At 38.7% G+C, this 19689-nt stretch overlaps 1 protein-coding gene across 6 annotated transcripts in view; it reads right to left on the bottom strand.

Annotated features, from left to right (window-relative positions):
• USP22 (ubiquitin specific peptidase 22) overlaps positions 1-19689 on the bottom strand; it is a 112687-nt gene that overhangs the window by 81389 nt on the left and 11609 nt on the right. The window contains exon 1 of one of the 6 annotated variants that reach the window (XM_054211131.1): positions 14055-14137. The exons of 4 other annotated variants lie outside the window; for them this stretch is intronic. The gene's annotated coding sequence lies outside the window, so the exon portion shown is untranslated. Of the gene's footprint in view, positions 1-6983; positions 7076-14054; positions 14138-19689 lie in introns of those variants that run through there. One more of the 6 variants, XM_054211130.1, reaches the window with a different exon arrangement.

Here is a 19689-nt window from a genome sequence, read left to right as displayed (position 1 = left end):
CCACAGAAAATTCCACAGCAGGTACAAGGCTGAAATTACACTTGGGAGGAAAAAAAAAAAAAAAACAAAGTTGCACAATTTAAAAGACAGCACAAACTCGGGGAGAAAATAGGAGGATGCTCTAAAGATATAATTTTGGTTTTACCACATATAGTCACAGTAGCAAAAAAAAAAAAAAAAAAAAGGCAGCTGTATTTCCACAAGAACAAAGCAATTCTCCTGAATTTAAATGACTATGCTGAAATTGCTTATTTGGTAGGTGCTCATCCCCACCACTAGCATTCACAAATCTGAATGATTTCTCAAGTACTCTATAAAAGATGCATTTAAGAGCCTATTGTGTTTTTAAACCATTTAAATAATGGATCTTGTTCAAATTAAATCGCATGTCCTTCTACAGTAAGATTCTTTTAAAAGTGGAATGCGCGTTTGTCTTGTGAAAACACATAAGCTGCTTAAGGTTCAAATGCATCTCTTTCCCTGAATATATATGATGCGTGGATATGTTCTGTGTGTTGATTTTTATCTATTTCCTGCAATGCACCACTGCAGTAGCGAATTTCACATGAGAACAAGGGGCTTGCCAATACCGCAGTAGTGTATTCTAAGATCTAGTACAAAATCTATTACTTTACCTCACCATTCCCCCATGTCAGCAAATCGTGGAAATGTTTTTAAACGTCCTATTAGGTAATGTATTGATCTAATCTGTGAGCACATGACTTGGGAAGCAATTCAAGGAGCAAGCTAAACAAACCTGCCTGATGCTGTGCAGAGAGTCTTATTAAACCCTGCCCAGGCTGCAGAGATTGCATTTTGCCCTGCATAAAACTAAGAAATCTGCTTCTTCATATGAACACAGGTATGCTCTTGGGAACTTTGCCATACTACTTTGATGGAAATACTCCAGACAGCATCCTTCCAGAAAGAAGAAAAAAAAAAAAAGAAACTTCAGGATACGTACGATCAAAGTCCTAACAAGTCCTACAGCCTCAATCAGAAAAGCACAGATTTTTCGGCTATCTTTTCTTTAACTACCCTGTTAAAGATGTCCATAAAAATATGTGAACTTAATTAGTCCACATCAAAGTCAAAGCAATTCTAACAGTAGGAAAGATGGAAGGGATGGTGCTACAGCACAGATTCTCTGTGGCATGACTTATTTATGAAACAAATACTCTCAGCAGAAAAGGAGACTAGTAGAAAACGAGCAGCAATAGAGTAACAGAGTGCATCTTTTAGCAACTATTTGTTTTATTAAAAGAAAAAAAACCCACACCAATGCCGCACTAAATAGGGTAGATCCATTGTTGAGCCTAACCAAAAAGCATTAGTCTGGTAGAAAACATTTCTGCTTTTAAAGGCTTCCTATGAGTTACACACAATTCTGTCAAGACGTTAAGAATTATTACACACGACATTTTTATATTTATTGTAGTAAAGCAAGCCAACTGGTAGTACAGAAGTTAACCCCATTGCTTGCAACTTTTCCGACAATTGTGAGTTTCAGCAACGATATATATAACAATCAAGTAAGGCATACAAGCCAAGCTCACTTCTTGCCATAAGAATAAACTTCCTCTTTGTCTAACAGGAGCTGAAGACAAGTTCTAGTCCCCTCAACAGCGCCTACAAGAAAAAACATTGCAAAACAATAAAATAAACTTCCCTTTTGGTTTTACTATTTGCTGATTCTCCTTCCAAAGACCAAATTGCCCAAAGCACCACAAACCATTCCCAAGAAGCACGTTCCCCCTTAAAAACACGCCAGAAAAATGAGCTGACACTGAAAAGACCATTAACACATACCCCCACCACTAAATAGTCTTCACAGAACAAGTGCATCCTCTAAAGTTACAGCGAGGCTTTCAGAGAAAGTAAGACAGAACACTCACAGGGTCTCAAACAACAGTGCTTTCATTAGCACGAAGCATCAAAGGGACTATAATGGACAAGCCAGAAGTTTTGTTGTCTAGTTCTGCTTCTGATATTAAGACATCAGCATCTGAGGGCACATTTACGTTCATCTAGCTGTGTACGTACAGGAATACTCTAAGCCAACTAGCACATTACTGCCTAGAACATCCAGAGAACTAAAGCAAACTCTCAATATGCTTACACAGACCACGCCTGGATATCTAGTAAGCTGAAGCATACTATTTCCTCATACCTCAGTACAAAACAAATTAATAATTCATTTTACGGGAACAAAATGAGAGGTCTTTCATTCACCGGAAAACTTCCATGCAAATTCGCAAACCTAAAGTTATGAAGATATGACAAAGGTGGTTAAAACTGCAATTCACCCTTTAGAAGATTTAAGATTTAGAAAGATGAGATATTCTGAACCCTACAGACATGCAAAAAAAAAAAAAACAACCTGTTATCAAAGCGATGCAAAGCCAGAATACCTTTTGGAAGAGAAAGGAGTTTTGATTTCTCACACTAGAACTAGTAAGATGAATGAAAGCATCTTCAGAAAAAAAAAAAAAAAAAAAAAAAAAAAGAAGTTTCCCAAATTTCATCTGGGAAATGAGCATTCTCACGACAAAAATGTCTTCCTTTATCCATTTGCAAATAGCTGCAGTCCCACAGACTAATGATGTGTGCAGGAAGGTGGGTGATAAAGTGGAGTTAGTGAAGAGCATCTGTCTTTTTACATAGGATGTACTATCGATTATTAACACTTCATCCTACATTTGGATGATTAACTTGTTTTGCAAAATAAGTTCATTTCACCTGCCTCTCAAAGGAATGATCCGGAAGGAGAGATGCAGTTAAATTCTTACTGCTTCTCAAGATCAGGGCACACGAAATTCTACCTGCTGTTGATCAGGAGGGCTTGGGGAAGGCGTGGTTTCCAAGCAGAGAAATTTGGAATGGCCTAAATGGAACCGAGAAGCAAACAAAAAAAAAAAAAAAAAACAAAACAAAACACCCTCCAACCTGCCCTCCCCGACAAAGACACGAAGAACATCCCCAAAACCCAACACAAAACAAAAATACATCACAATACCTTCTCAATTTGGCACTTCACTAATAAGACTCAGTTCTCAGAACTGAGTTCAGAGCATCTTGCCCACATGTTAAGAAAAAAAAATGCTGCCGTAAGAAATATTTTTTTTTTGTATAAACATGGAACTACAAAATCTCAGTTGCCTGCTTCTTTCCCCCCACCTCCAAGGTACTACCAAGCACTTTGTTAATTATCTCAAAGCCAAACTTCCATTACGACAGAAAAAAGAATTTTAAATGTTATATTCAAAGTATCTCTAATCTTACTTAGCTGCGTTCTGAACAACTGATATAACTGAACAACTAATATAATATACAATACTTGTATTTCATGGTTGTAATCTCTATTCCTCCCATACTATAAACTTCAAATATGCACCAGCAGCAAATTCAAAAAAGGACACCATTTCTTGACAGTTTCAGAGTGCTATTGAGAAGCTGTGAGAGCAATCCTTAGACAGGTTTAATACTGTAAAGGTCACAGTAGCTGTGAACCACGTTCCGAATTTCCATGACTGATGTTGGGACTGTTAAAGACGCTACTTTTTTTTAAATTTTTTTTTTTTTTTAAACAAAGTTTCAGCTATAATGCTGAAACCTTCCCCTCCAATGTAGGATGACAGTGTCACAGGAGAAATTCTCATTTCTTTCTTCTTCTTAGTTGGTTGACTACAGCTGAAGAGATCTCCTTCTCATACTCCGATTTGCTTTTCCAGCAATATCCAACTACTCAACAATATTTTGTTGGAATTTTTTAATGTACCAAACAATAGCATTAAGTGAAAATCTATATATTCCCTTCTCGCAGATGACTGTAAGCCATTAACAGATTACGTTTCATGTTATTAGTGTCATTGCTTTGTTCAGAAGACCTAAACAGACAAGTTTCTGAACTGAGATTTTTAAGTGGAGTGTAGAGAAATTCACCCTTTTATTTTTAATAATCTATTCTATACGTTACTAAAAGGAGCGCTATTAGGAAAAAAACGTGGTCTTTTTAATTTAGTCACATGGAAAAGTTTGCCCTTTTTTAATAGTGTCATTACAAATGCAATTATTTGTATCTTTTTGAGCTCTCATCATCAGTAGTTTTGACTTCAGTAAATTTATTTTGATTCTGATCAGGCACAAGTTTAATAAACATGAGGCAAACCTGTACGTGAATGGAGTTGACATCCAGGCCCTAAATCTGTCCACTGACATTTGTGTAAAGAAGAAAAAAGTCTAGAGCCTCACTGCAGTGCAATTCTTTGAAGAGCAACATGGAGAACCATCAGATAGATTCAAGTCTGCATCTTGACCCAGCTCAGACTGCTTGCCTACAATGAATACGAGAACAGGAGAGTGTTTATGTGCAGGTCAGATGCCACTCACCCCAGCAGCAAAGGGAGATGCTTCTACTCATAATAGCTTTAAACTACATGAATTTATTAGAAGAAAAATGTCTGTCCTTACTACTGTGAGAATGAACAGCCAAACAGGGTAAAAGACAGGTAGTTTTGTTGTTGCTGCTGTTTCTTATTGTTGTTGTGAGTTGTTTTTTTTTATTTAACTCCCAAGCAGCTGCTGCATCTGATTAAAAAAACCTCCTCTGGCACCTAACAGCAGAGCAGGAAATAGCCAGAGCTTTGTATATTTGGCTGGTTTGAAAAATTTTCATATTCAGCAATAAAGCCAGAGAAGAGGCAGGCCTACATCTCTTGTCCATGCTTATGATTGCACGGAGCGTGGCAACTGCAGCTGGAAACCAGTGCCAGGCGTGGATAGCCTGGGGAAGAAGAAAAGGAAGGGTCCACATCCCAATCTGGCAGTGAAAGGGGCTGGGGAGGTGAGGGGACCATGCCAGAACCCAAACTCCTGCTGTCACTTGCAAGGCAGAAGTACAGAAGCAGCACTACCTCAGAGAGCTCTGAAGATGACACAGCGCTGCCCACGTAGCTCAGGCTCTGCATCACTTTTGAGACTGAAGCCCACATTACAATAATGCACCTATTACAGGTATCAGCCACGGTAAGTTCTGTCTTTGTCTACAGCCAAGGACATATGATCCAACAATCAATACACAAGAACGAAAGAAAAAAAAAAAAACAACATTTTTGAAGCTCCACAAATACACACACCATCTTACAACAACAATTCCAGTGTCACTGTTGTAAACACTGATTCATGACTATTTTGAAATAGAATTTCTATTCCATGTTTCATCTTCTAACATTTATTCTGTTCATTCATAATTTGGACCAAACTTGAAAGGCACCTGGCTGAGTTTCAGAGAATTTGAGTACTTGGAACTGCTACAAACTTCCAGACTACAGCAACCCCGAGAACTAACCCATCAGTAGACTCCAGCTAAGGGCTCCATGTTGACGCCATGCATAACCTCCTACAGCAAGAGACAGGAGGATCTGACATGAAGATTTTGTGCTGACCAGCTAGACCTTGCTCTCTTCACTTTGACTTCTGTATTTACAAGAGAGGAAGTGCTAAACCCTCAACTCAATATAACCACCCCCTTCAACAGAAGCTCATCGCTTTAGTTTAGCGCCATTTAAACGCCACCAGTATTATTTCCACATCTTCCTTTTTAGTAGGCTGCTTGATTACATAATGCTGCACATTGAAAACAAAAATTAGTAGATTATAGTGTTTGGTTTCATTTATGGACATTGTGCTTGGTTTGTCATTTAATGCAAAAAGTGTTAGTTTAGTTTAAAGGACGGATATAAAAATTAGTTAAGACAAAACAAATATAGACCGCAGCAGCCAGCTGGGCTCAATGGCTGGGAAAGCTTATTAGGCAAAACACATGCTTTTTAGCTAGAACACACCTCTGCATTCCAAAAAGAAATCCCAGCAGGACAGCAAGCTTTTGCAACACAGGGATAAGAAAAGCAAGCAGAAAAATTCCCAGGCTGTTAATTACAGTGAAGGCCTATTTCATAATATCAACAACAGATCTTTCTTCCTATTTTTCTTGCTCTTCAAAGGACAAAATAAAACAAAAATAAGGCACCTCGGCTTTTGCCATTTTAGTTGCTATGTTTTAAAGAGAAGCCTGTCTCTGGAAAAGCTTCACCTACCCTCTACTGTTCCAAAGGAAGATGTTGGAAGGGCTGCAGAAGAAAGGGTGAAAATACAATGAAGTGAAGCTAACGTTACTTTCAGGACCTACAACACCCCCTCCTTCCTTGAGATCAAGCATGAAAGCATACCCAGCGCTGTAAACATTATACAATCTGTCTGTGTAAACATTGGTTTCTTTCTGAATTAAGTTTCATAAAATTCTAATGCCTCTATTAAAACACGAAAGATGGAAAAGAACAACGACACTTCAGCCAAAGTGCTACCCAATCCTCGCAAGATAAAAACCCATCCACCTTCATGCTACCAAATACGGCAAATACTGAGCCTCCTTCTAAGTACCTTCAGAAGAGTGCGAAGGGTACAAAAAACAAAAAAGCCCAAACAAACCAAAAAACCTAACAACTCAACACTTTTAAGGGGTAAAGATTTATCTTACAGAGCTATTGGGGAGTTCTGAGAACCATTTCTGGTAGCCAGCTCCAAACGATTGTTAGCGGCCTTTTGAAAGGAGCACAGCTTTTACTTAAATAATTGAAAAGATGACATGAACAACTTAAAAATCCTAAAACTACTCCATTTCTTGAAACTATTCAGAGTTCTGCAGCACAGGAACCGTCAAGACAGAACACTTTCGATGCGATGCCATTGTTTCATTCCATGATGCATCTTTTTGACAGTACTTCAGAACTCATAATACGCACGTTGCTTCACATTCTCACAACAGAACACTCTTTACATTAAAATACTAGAACTCAAGTTACAAGACAGCAAAGAAAAGCGTTTAAAGGTGCCAAAGAACATCTTAAAACTATATAAAAAAAATGGTTATAAATTTCAGCGAAAGACAAAGACCTGATTTTAAAAAGAAACGCAAATGGATTCACCTTCAGCAGTTTTAACTGCTGCCATTACACGTGTCAGATCAGTGGAAATGTTCAAACACAATACTCTCACCTTTCAGACGCTCTACTAGCCATTATGTCTGTGCCCTGTAAGCAAGAAAAAGTAACATGCTACATAATACATAACATTTTCCACTTCTTTTTTGGTGAAAACATTAAGATTTCTATTAACGATTTAATTTTGTCCACTGCCAGAGAGCTAGAAGAACAGTACTTTGATGTAGAAGACAATTTGCCTGTCAAAGTTAATAAATTACTCCAATTATTCTTTGATTAATCACACAGAAATTAAGAACGCAGAGAACAGGTTCTCAAAAGAGGGGAAATTTTTCAGAAAGTTTGCAGGCAAGTTCAAGTGTTTTTCATCAGTACTGCGAATCCGTGCCTGGGCATTTCTTTCTCAGTAATGAAATAATTCTAGGAATTAAAGCGCCAAAAGACTTAATCAGGGCAGGATTTCCTGACATCCCATTCCTGATAATCAAGTGATGGCAGTGGTAACTGATGAGGGAAATGAGAGAACAGTACTACCCCTCTGTGTGTTTAGCCCAAGATCTGCATTAGAACTCCCCAGTTAACTAATCCCAGGTAAAACTTATCTCCTAAGAAAAACGAATAAAAGATTTCTCATATATACTCATACTCCGCATCACCCTTTGGACAAGTGTTTTGCAGAGCAAACTCATCACTATGGTTTTGCTAGAGAAAAGTCAAATGATGACATTAAAAAGAGACAGGAGAAAAAAATTCACATACAGCGGATGAGTCAGGAATGCTATGGAGAAAGGGGGAAAACAGAACTCTAGTGAACGTGATAACTTCTTAGGTATCACTGTTGCAGGCAACTCCTTTAGCACTCAGTACAAGAAACATGAAGTGCATATAAATTCTGTTCTGTGCAGTGTCCAACTACTAGAACATGTAAATGCACAAGCATTTGGTGCAGCTAAAAGTTCATGTCACCATTCATGCAAAGATTCATCTTCATTTTCATTTAAGATGTACAGCTCGTCCTCCAAACTTCAAACTATTTAATAAAAACCTCCCCCAAATAACATTTGTGATAACAAGTAAGCAGGAACAGCTATTTGTACATATCCCTTCGAACTCTGTAAACAGGCTCAGTTTTTATGTTTCAAGAATAAAATATACGATTTTCCCCTCTATATCTTGCAAAACAGGAATACCACAAGTAAGATCAAAACTGTTTCAAGCCACTTCATTCATGTCTCCCTTTTCCTCCACTGGCTCTTAGGAAACTTAAGCCTTTGAAAATAACTGCCCCACATATGACTCTTCCTTGTGAAATGAAAATACAGCTTATGTACACGTATATACACAGCTATGTTGAAAGAAGTGTAACCATTCTACTTAGAAGAAAAAAAAGGGAATCTGAACGTCAATTTCGTCTAAAGATGATTTCAGAAGGTACTTTATGGACTCTTAACATTGAGTACACATTGAGCTCCAGGAACCCATGGCAAATTTCAATTCAAAAATAGTATCTCAACACAGGTATAGCTTGTATGATGGGAAAAGTTATGTTTTTTAAGAGGCCTTGCTCTATTTATGTCTACTTATATTAATGCCATAGACATTCAGTAGCCAGCATCACACACTTGGACAGAAGCATAGCAGTTTCTGAAAGAGCGGAGAGACCTTTAAGACGAGATAAATGCACAAGGAGAAACTACAAGACGTTCATCAGTCAGAGTGTTGAGTGTTCTGGAGCACACGCACCTGACAAATTAGTAGCATGTGGAATTTTAGTAATAACAGTGCCTGCAGAAGATGTTTGGAAGGAGAGAAAGAAGATCGTCTGCTTGTGCATCACAGGCAATTGCCAGCAACTACTCGTGCACATGCCACTGATCCATTCAGACAAGACAGTCAGAACTACAGTCACTGTCACATTTGTCAAACATAAAGAGACATAACTTAGATTCTACCTGAATCTAAGCAAATATTGGGCCCACAGAATGCCCATTAACACTAATAATTAAGATAAGTAGTGTTTCATTTACCAAAAGAGCATCTGTACAGTAAAGCTGCATGCTTCTTTCAAAAAAAAGTTACTCAGATATAATTTACAGTTTATCTTATCAGAAGAGTTTAAGGGTACTGAGGTGCACATGCATTTTCATGTAAAGCAGAACATGAAGAAACAACGTCAGCTGTATAAATATAATAATCATGCGATTTGAATAATCTATTTTGAAAGCAAAAATCATAGCTCTGGGGACTCCCAACTGGAAAAAAGACAACTGAAAACTGCAACATGCACTTGTAGAAAAAATTGCTTTTTAACTCTTATGGCAAACATGATTGAGCTATTTGCAGACAGCAATTGTGACAAAATCAAATCATCTTTTTTTGATCATCCAAACAGTGGTTGGGTGTCGCTGGCATCCACAAAGTCAGACTGGGCCATAGTCAGTGACCTCATAATTCTGTTTAATGGAATCTCACTTCAACGTGGCTGCCATGATTGAAACAAGCTACAAGAAAAGGAAGTCTCCTGTTCACCAGCTGAGCTCCCACAGTCTGTCTAAGGATGAAGCAGAACCCACGGCTCCTCAGGACACTTGCTCGAGGCCAGCAGAGCTTACTCAGAGCTGTGAGGGAATTACCTGCTTGAGCCTGAAAACAGGACAGGAAAGCAATATCCAAGCACCCTTCCAAGTACAGCTTCAGATCTGAAATAATGCTCCAAAACAGATGGGAAAAGACGACTCTAGCATTCACGTAGCTGGAAAAAGATTACTGCCGTGTCTATGGTAGAAAATACTAACATCTTGGTGATAATCCTAGAACAGGGGGCTTATGCACGTGTGGAGTTAGTTACACCAACTTCAGTGTAACTATTCTGTGTACCAATGTAAGACTGCCTGTAGTGTGAGATTTTAAGAGATTTAATTGAAAACCAGAGACAAAGCTAGATCACCAGATCTTTCAAATTCTCAAAAAAAAAAAAAACCAAAACCAAACAACGCAAAAAGCATTACTAGAGAAAAAGCAGTAGCTGAAAAGGCTCACAATCCACTGTGCGAACAAGCTGCTCTGTAATTTGGTTTAGAATGTAAGGTCGCCATCTGAAACAGAAAGGCTTTTACAGTTCATATAAAAATTATTCCTGGACTAGCTCAACAGATCCCCCCCACCCGTAGCTCTTTGAACACCAGAAGTTCAAACTTGCAGGTCAATACGTAAACAAGAGGTAAGCGAAATCCTGTTTCTTTGCAGGAGGGGGGGTGAGGGGTGCTAGGTAAAGAGGAGGAGGAAGAGAAAGCTGTCCTATATAGATGGATTCGAGTTACCCAAGGCTGCTTGGCAAGCAGATAACGGGCTGAAATAACCAGAAGTCCATTTAGAGATAAGAAATCATTCTGCAGTTTTTCAGAGAAGGGATTACCACCACTCAGGATGTGCAAGTATTAAAAGATAGTCAGCTGCAACACGTTAAAATAGATTTCCCATGTTTGATAAATATTCAAAATACAGTCCATCCTCACAGCTATTGCACTGCACATATAATATAAAACAGGGGTTTGGAGAATATACAACAAATCCTCCATTATTTTAGTCACAAATTAACTAAAAAAGTGGGTCCTTTTGTATTTCACATGTTGGTCAGACTTCACCTTTAACAGTCAACATAATGATGAAGATTTTGCAAACTTTAAGTTGATTAAAATATTACAAGAACAGGCCTGGAAAGATTGCCCACCTCCTTCGGTTTTTTTTCCTAACACGTTTTTGAAAGAGACTGGAGAGTAGTGCTCTACAGTAGTCACAATCTTTCAGCAATGGCCTCTATTTCCATCATTCTTCAACGACACTCTTAGAAGGGAGCAGAGGAATGGCATCTGCATTTACAAGAACCCTACTGTCTCCATTCACCTGTTCTTTACAGCAGTTTCATCTTTACAGCAAAAGAAGATACAATCTCTTCTTAGGCAGCCAGATTCTGCTTCTACTGAGGGGGAAAAAAAAAAGTTCGAAACACCAGCTATTTCAAGGGATAGAAGTTCTTTATTCCAAAGGTTTCATGCAGCTTTTTTGCTGCCAAGTATTCTCTTAGAAAATGGGGGAAAAAAATTCAGAGTAACCATATTGTAACTCATAAATACCTCTTTTAATCAAACAAGAGGAGACAGGAATGCTAATAGCCATACACATCCAAAGAAATTACCAAAAAAGATAACGGGCCGGGGAGGGGGGGGAAGTTACGCATGTGGTTTAGCTGTGCTGCTCTGACAAAACACAGCAGACCTTGAATCCTTTTTAATTGATCGTTAAATTAGTGAACCTGACCCTTAAAAAGGCAGAGAAGAAACAGATTCTGTACTACACTGGATACCACACACCTTGAAGTATCTCATATTACCATTCTCTTTTCCTTCCCAAGTTTAAGCAAATTACCATTGAGTACATATGTATGGGTTTTTAATATACATACACACACACAAAAAAACCCCTAATTAAAGTAAAAAATCCATGGCACTAATATTCTCTGCAATGAAATAAAGTATTAAAACCTCAACATTCAAACTGAGACTTTAAAAAGTTAAGATCTGGAAGCACATTTATATTGGCCAAAAAACCCCCTGAGCTCTACCCAACAGCAACATCAAAAAAAGAAATAAGTGTTCTTACAGGCTTCTGAATACCAAAACACATTTTCTCATCACACAGTTCTGGTCTCTCATGATGTGAGATAAAGTTCAATAGGAGCCTTCCATGAAACATCAGGATCGAAATGAGAAGTTTTAAAACTATTTACAATAATTATTTGCATTTTACCAAAACAACATAGATAAAGTCACTGTACGATTAACACTACTCCAATGGAACAGTGACTGTTCCATGTACCAGTACTTAATAACTGAATGCAGACTGACTGGAAGAACCTAAGTGACATTTTTATTCTTTTATGGTTAAGATAATAGGGGAAGGGGAAAGCTTTATCAAAAGTAACTACTAAACCAGCCTTTACATCCATTTTTGAACTTTTTTAAAAAAATTCATTACCTACAGATACACATATATCTACATACAGAAGACCAGTTCAATGCGAGACACTGCGTGATAGATGAGACAGAATGGTGCAAAAAGCTTGATGAAGCACAGGCTTAAGAACGAATCAACCACACACTTCAAACAGAGAGACTGCTAGCAAAACTAATAAAATTAATGCTTTGTTTGTTAGTCATACATGAATTACAATTACAGTTTTATTGCTCCGTATTTTGTTCAAATATACCCCAGTGTACCTTGGCACAAATCTATGCTTCAAAAAAATCAATGGAGTAATTAGAAAAGCTGTAGAAAATTAGTGCATTGAGTAGTATTTCCGTAATTCCTCCTAAGAAATTATTAACAGACATTAGATACCATGAGCAGTGCTTTTGAGGGACTTAAGAGGATAGTCTTATTTGGTTTTGCAATTTAAAAAAAAAGTTACCATTTCCAACTGGTGTCCCATCAGCCAAGATAATGTCACTTCAAGATTCTCTCTAAAAACAAGGAATAGTGGTAGAATCAAGAAATCGTGATTCTACATTATGAAAATCTACAGTATAAGAGTGACAGGTTCTTGATTTTCAGACTGATAGAAAAAACTTTCTTTTGTTAAGTGGTTTTAAATTTTAATTTCAATGCATGCACGCACCAACAGATAAAGTTATGTTTAACATGGAACTACACAGACTTTGCACAGAATTTAAGCATTTAAAAGAAAGACAAAAAAAGCACGAAGGTTCATCCACATGAAAAAAAAATCTGTGCTCACGCAACCAGGGAGGCTGAGTCTACGCAATAATTTCTGCTGACATTATAACGTCCTTTGGGGAAGTGAAAGTTGGCCAACAATGTCTGCGCCAAGGCCTGTTAGCAATCGTGTACGAGAGAACACACCGCAGGGATGGACAGAATCAGCAATACCACCAAAACCCACTCTGAGAGAATCAAGCCAAAAATCATATTTCACCTTTGAGATAGAGGGATAGTTACAGAACACCACTCTGGCTTGTTCTATGCTGCTCAAGATACTTCCCTGGTGTATCCTCACTGCTTACATCAGGGGCTTCCTGAACCGCCCATTTATGACATTGTCTTCCCCAACATCTCCCCACCCAAAACAGGAGGCTTTACTTCCAAGGGTTATCAAACATTGGAACAGGCTGCCAGGGAAGCAGTAGAATCACCATCCCTGGAGGTACTTAAAAGATGGGTAGACGTGGTGCTGAGGGACGTGGGTTAGTCGTGGACTGGGCAGTGTTAAGGTTGATGGTTGGACTCAAGGATCTTAAAGGTCCCTTCCAACCTAGATGATTGTATGATTCCCTCACTTTGTGTTAAATGTTGTATAGGCTTCCATCTTTCATTGTTTTCAGCTTACTTTCCATACAGAAACTGAAAAGGTTTTTTGTTGCGCTAAATGGTAATAACTTGTGTCAAGTGGATATAAGGGGAAGACTGAACTGCGGAGAAGCCCGAACAAGCCAAAGGACGGATGGCATGGGTTGTGTGTGTCCTGCCTTCCCTTCTGAATTTCAGTTCTCTCCCCAAATCAGCATGGATGGTCTGCTGGTATCCACAGCTTCCCCTTAAGTGGCAAATCCATCTGATGCAATCTCAAAAGTCACCACATTGCATTCCAACAGGGAAGCGTCATCAAAAGGTAGGACTCCACAAGCTCTGCCCCAAGCTGCAAGTCACTCAGGTCTGAAACCAATCAGTTCAAGCAAACAGATAAGCTTAATGCTTCTTGTCTCCCAGCTGAACAATTGAATTTGGGATGGGGAAACAGCTCCTTTGGACTTGAAAACCTGAAACTGCAGTCCCACTGGGAGAGAGAGAACTTGGGTATTTATCATTATTTGCTTTCCTTGTTCTTCCCCATACTATAGGAACATTAACAGTTTTCAGAAACTCTTAATTTATTGCTCCCAGCATACTAACAAATATTTTTTGGCAGATGAGGCGTACTTTTTAGTATGGTCTTCCGTTGATCTAGCGCATCCCAGTTTCCAAAACGAAAAATAGACTTACCAACGCTTTCTGCTGGTTAGAGCATTAGCCGGTATGATAACAGGACATTAAAGCTCCAGACCCCCTAACAAAGCCAATATAATACCAGAAGTTTGTGCATGCTTGGCATTGCTAAAAAAAAAAAAAAACCAAAACAAAACAGAAATTGTATTTGGTATTAAAAATAACCACTGTGCAATATGAATTTTGGGAAGAACACAGAACTCATCTGGCAATTTGTTCTGAACAAATCCCTTTTCCTGCACTCACAGAAATGGTACCTGTAATAAATGTAACATCTATAACATACATGGCAAGAGAGATTCAGCCTCAGTCTATCATTCACTCAGAAACGTCGCTGGAGGCCAGGAATATGACATAGAACTCAACCTTTCTCTCATCAGCTCTGAAGAGCTGCGCAGGCTACTCCAGCAGCTGGATAAAGTTGTCTGCGCTCTTAAAGCCCTTGTATACAGAAAAATTAGAGGCTAATACATATGCACAAACCACAGCATTGGGATGGGCGTGACAAGGGAAAACACAGGAGTGAGGGAGAAAGTGAATTAACCAAGTCTTTTAGCTGAGCAAAAACCAGAGCTGCCTTGGCATACTTCACTTGAAAAACCAGTTAAGAACTTGAAGCAAAACCAGGGGATTCTTGAAGAAAGTATTACAATTGCAAATCACTAGTAATCTCACCCGGAGTAGAGCAAAAGTATTGCATGAGATCCCATACAGATTTCTAGTTCTGATCTCTTGCTTTGTTTCTATGGTTATTTGTGGACAAATATGTGGTCTTCATGCTTTACAGCAGGATTAAAAAAGAATTTGAGAGTACTGCCTCAGGCCTTCTTGAGAGTACCTCAAGTTGCTTAAAAGCTATGCCTGCCACGTAAATAGGTGATTTACTCAAGTTTAAAAGAAGTCCTTCCCAGGTCTGATTTTCAAGATAGTGTTTCCCATAATTGGGTAATGCAAATAATTAAGGCACAAAGAATGAGAAGTAGGGAAGGCTGCATGGCACACATAATTTGGGTGATACTCGAGCAAACTCTCCTACACTACATTTTTGCCTGGATCTTGACCTATGGGAAACACATTCATAATAACGTAACTTCTATAGCAGCTTCTCGTAAAATATAAGAGAGGATAAAGTTATTGGTGACACAATGCCTAGACACTGCACATTATGAGATTTATACTGGAAATACACCGGGAAAAGTATATTAGCAAGTTTATGTCTGACTAAATCACCAGTAAATCTCCCTTCCCTAGTAATCAAACACCACCAGGCACAAAATGTAGTTTTTTCAGAAGCTATCCATTAAACAACTTGCATTTTTCTACAGCATGTATGTGAGGCCAAATGTTAAGTTGTTCCAGGGGATCTCAGATCCTGTACCAAAAAGCCACCGGTTTTCCTCTTCAGAGCTCTACAACATCTCAGAGACAGAACAGCTACTGATGGAGGGGCTTGCAGAAGCCTTCAAAGGGACAGATGTGACCAAATAACAGTGGTGACCTGTAGTCTGTGATCTGGCTTACAGCACCATCTTCCAGTGAGCCCAAATAACAAGGAGTTTGTAAGTTACAGCCATAAATTCCAGGAACAGAAGATGTATCATTGGGCATTTAAAGCAGCACAGAATAAAAATTCCAAGTGAGGTAAAATTAGAACCACCTAACCTAGCTAAAGTAGTTGTAACTGAACCAAACAGCATCTTACCAGGCCAGCGCTGGCCATTATCAAACAACAGTTCACAAAAAGTTTCTCCTTCTTTTGAAAGATCATAAGGACACAGATGGCAGGAAAAGTTACAATTCTTCAGAATCAAGGCCATCTCGTCATTAGCACATGTTCCTAAAGAAAATATAAACTTCCGCAACACCCAACTATTGTGGAGAACACAACTAAAACAGCAAGGGGGACACTGTTTAATTCCTTTTTTAATTACCCTCACCCTACTTTAAAAACCTTCCTTCCTTTTTAACCTGAACACAAAATAGAACTTCCCTAGAAGCAAACCCAGAAGAATTAGCTACAATCAGAAGTTCATCTACCTCTTCACTAGTGCTCCACAGGAATGTGTTTCACTATATAATAGTTTTTCCTCCCTGAAGTCAGAATAGTCGTAAAGAAGGGGGAGGGGGAGCTGATTGCACTAGTTCTACAGCATCTGGCTATGCAATAAGACTCTTGAAATAATTTTCTCTAGTGTAGCATATAGCCAACAAATCTGGCAAGAAGCAACTTTAAGCATGTGTTGCTGTGACAGCAATGAATTATCACCCCAGTCTGCAGCAAGATTAACACTTGGAACCTTGGCATGAAGAGCAGTCTGCTCAGACAGCGTGTCAGGAGTAGTGTTCCACCATCAGACTCGAAAGGGTGGGCTCACGTTAAGAAATTAAGAGCATAAAAATGCAGACATTTGCCTAAACTGTAAACAAACAGATAATTTTTCTAGGGGAAAAAAGGCAGTGTACAGCCAAAGTAGGAGGAACACCAAGGGAAACTCAAGGTATGGAAGAAAAACGAAAAAGCTGCCATTGAAAACAAGGTATTGCCTACGATAAGAGGACATATTCCAGAGAACAGTCACAGAACAGAAACAAAAATTAGAAAACAGACCACCAGATTTCTCCTGCTTAATACAAAAACACTGAAGTATCCAGTCAAACCAACCTGACATGAAAGAAGCTCCTCTGAAAGCTATGGGCAGATTGTAGAAGAAAGCAATCACCGAGTCCCTCTTAGGATGTTACTCACATGAAATTACAGAGTTTGTCAAATCTTTGGTGTCTTCCAACACTACACACCATTACCTGTCAGTTAAACGCAGATACAAAACCAGCTTCGGCGTCACTGGAAGGTCAGAGATGACATTACATCAAAACATACTCTACTAAGGAGTCCTGTTTGGCAGATTCATGGCCTTCCATTCCACTTTTCCAGATAACTGACCACAAAGAGAAGAAACCTCAAAACAAAGCTCCTTACCACAAGTTTCTTAATACAGAAATTACAGAGGGAAGCAAAGAAAGCCATGAAGCTGAAGAAAACACGGTGGAATCTCCTTCTCACTTGAACACTCAACATACTTGAGCCACCTCTTGCTTTGCAGAATTGATAGGACTACAAAGCATGACTTCTCCTCTTTGATCTGGTTTGCTAGAAATTTTTCGATAGAGGCAGTAAGAAGATTCCACCAATTGCCCGCATCACCTCTACTGCAACTTTACTTTGCTTCACGAACCAGAAGAAATGTATAATATTGATGCTGATAGAACTGATTTCACAGATTATGTGTTCTACTTCCAAGATGCTAAGTTGAAGGAAATGCTTTAACAAGTTAAGCAGTGTGACTTGAAGGATATGAATAGGTGAGGTTAAGCAATTCAGCACTAAGGAAAACCAGGACAAAAGGATTTCATTTCTTAAAAAAAAAAAAGGAAAAAAAAAAGAAAAAAGGTATCTAATTCACAAACTATTGGTAGGAGCTGGATATAGAAGTGTGCTTAAAGTGATGGGAACAGTCTAATGGGCATCACAATCCGCACGGTTTTACACAGAACATGGCTTTCTGCATGACAAAAGGAAAATTTTACAGTTTCATTGAAAAGCTTTATTTCAAACAGATACCTATAAGTAGATATAACATAGCTCCAAACTCTCAAATATGACAGGTCGAGAGAGAATTAAAAGAACAACATGTATTGAGAATTTTCTAAGGAAGTTATTACAATTCATCTATTATCCTGCTAGGGAATTACCTCCAATTCCCTGAGATTAGAAGCTTCTCTATAAGTAAAAAGGTGGCAAATGTTGTCTAGCAAAGAGGAGTAAACACTGAGTTGATGCCTATCCTGTAACTGAAGTCAGTTTGGAAAAATCTACTTTGGAAAGAAATCAGGGAGGTGCACCTAAAGCTTTTTAATACCGGCTTGTAACGATGAAGTGAATGCTGTATTGGCTGGGAAGATCAACCTTCATCCAAGGGACACAGTTTAATGTGAAGTATCCATAGTCCAGACTCCAGTCTTCTGGAGCAAAGCACTACCCACTTAAGCTCCACTCGACTGCTCTGAAACACTAATTAACTCATACTATTCATAGACATCACACTTACTGCTGCCATCTATGATTGATCACTCAGGAAAACAAAAAAACCAAAACCAAATCAATTCCAACAAAAACACATCACCCCCCAACTCCCATGAAATTACAGGGGGGTTAAAGGACAAAGTTCTGTTTTTAACTCCCCCAGCGCAGCTTGTAAATTATTTCCCACCATACTTTTCTTCCCAGTACTTTGCTACTTCAAGCTACTTTATCTTTCATGATAGACATAGCCTTAAATCACTCATCTTTGCTAAGAAAGACAAAATGATGACTCCCAAATCTACATAAAGTCCTACAGGATCACAAAATACCAGCATTCTGTCTTCAAGAGCAGAAATAGACACAATTTAGGTTGGAACATGATAGCCACCGCTTTCTGTTCGCTCCTCCAGCACAGATTGCAGCAGGGAAGCCACGGGGCACATCCTTCTTTGCTTATGTATTCCCACTAGTATCCATACAGTTCTGGAGGTTGACAGGGTTTTTTTCGTCTCAAAGAAAGTAAATTATTCTTCTGAAGAGGGCCTTTTTTAACACTATCATGTTGAGTTTATTACCTTATTTAAATCACACGCTTGAAATATCTCACCAAAATAGGTTTATGGGCCTCAGTTGGGTGTTTTTTTCAGCTACAGTTCAGCATGTTGGGTTCTATCAACTATCTGTGCAGCAAATGCCAGCAGGGTAAAATCCAGGCTTGACAGCTATTTTGGGCTGCTGGATTAAAAGTGTTAGCTGCATTAATGGGGCAACGAGAACAAAGTCTTCTGTGGCAAGAGAGCAATGAAACACCATGTAAGTGGGTGTATCTTAGCTCCTCTAGAAAATGTCTACCATTTGAGCAGCCATCCATTAATACAATCTTTCAAGCAGTTTCACCCATTTAGTGCCCTCACCTCCACAAGATGGGTATTTTCAAGCATATGTTTTCCAGGGAACATCTCCTGCACACAAGGCTATTCTGGTGCTGCTGGAAGACTACTCTGTCCCTAAGCTTGTTCTTGAATACACAGGTTGAGGTCGACCAGCAGGCCTACCGGAATATACTGCAGTAACACCAACAACAGATTTCACTGGTACTCTAAGAAATAGATTTCTTTCAGTAAAAACTATGAAGTCAGCTCATCTCTCATTTTGAGCATGTTTAAAGTTGTCATTCTCAGGAAGTAAAATGAAGGGTTCGGGGTTTTACTTTGTTTTAATTAAAAAAATGGGAAAACCATCAACAAGCTTTTTCTTGTCTGGATAGCTTACAGACAACAGCATTTTTCAGTAGTCAGGAAAAAAAACAGGATAACACATCAGGAAACACCACACTCTCAATATTAAGGTAGATAAATTTTTTTAATCTGATGGAATTTAATATTTCATAGACATAGTACAGAAGCATAAAACTAGGAAAAAGCAGACACTAACACACTCAAAAGTGTTTCAAAAGTTGAATCCTGCATTATGCATCTCCTCAAGAGACACCCACATACCCCCAGTCCAGTCCTTCCCATGGCTGCACCAGTACACGAGTAACTGAGCACC

Source organism: Rissa tridactyla, chromosome 8 (genome assembly GCF_028500815.1).
Source record: "Rissa tridactyla isolate bRisTri1 chromosome 8, bRisTri1.patW.cur.20221130, whole genome shotgun sequence".
Lineage (NCBI taxonomy): Eukaryota > Metazoa > Chordata > Aves > Charadriiformes > Laridae > Rissa > Rissa tridactyla.
Note: the sequence above shows the minus strand (reverse complement) of the source record. Positions and strands in the feature narration are given on the sequence as shown.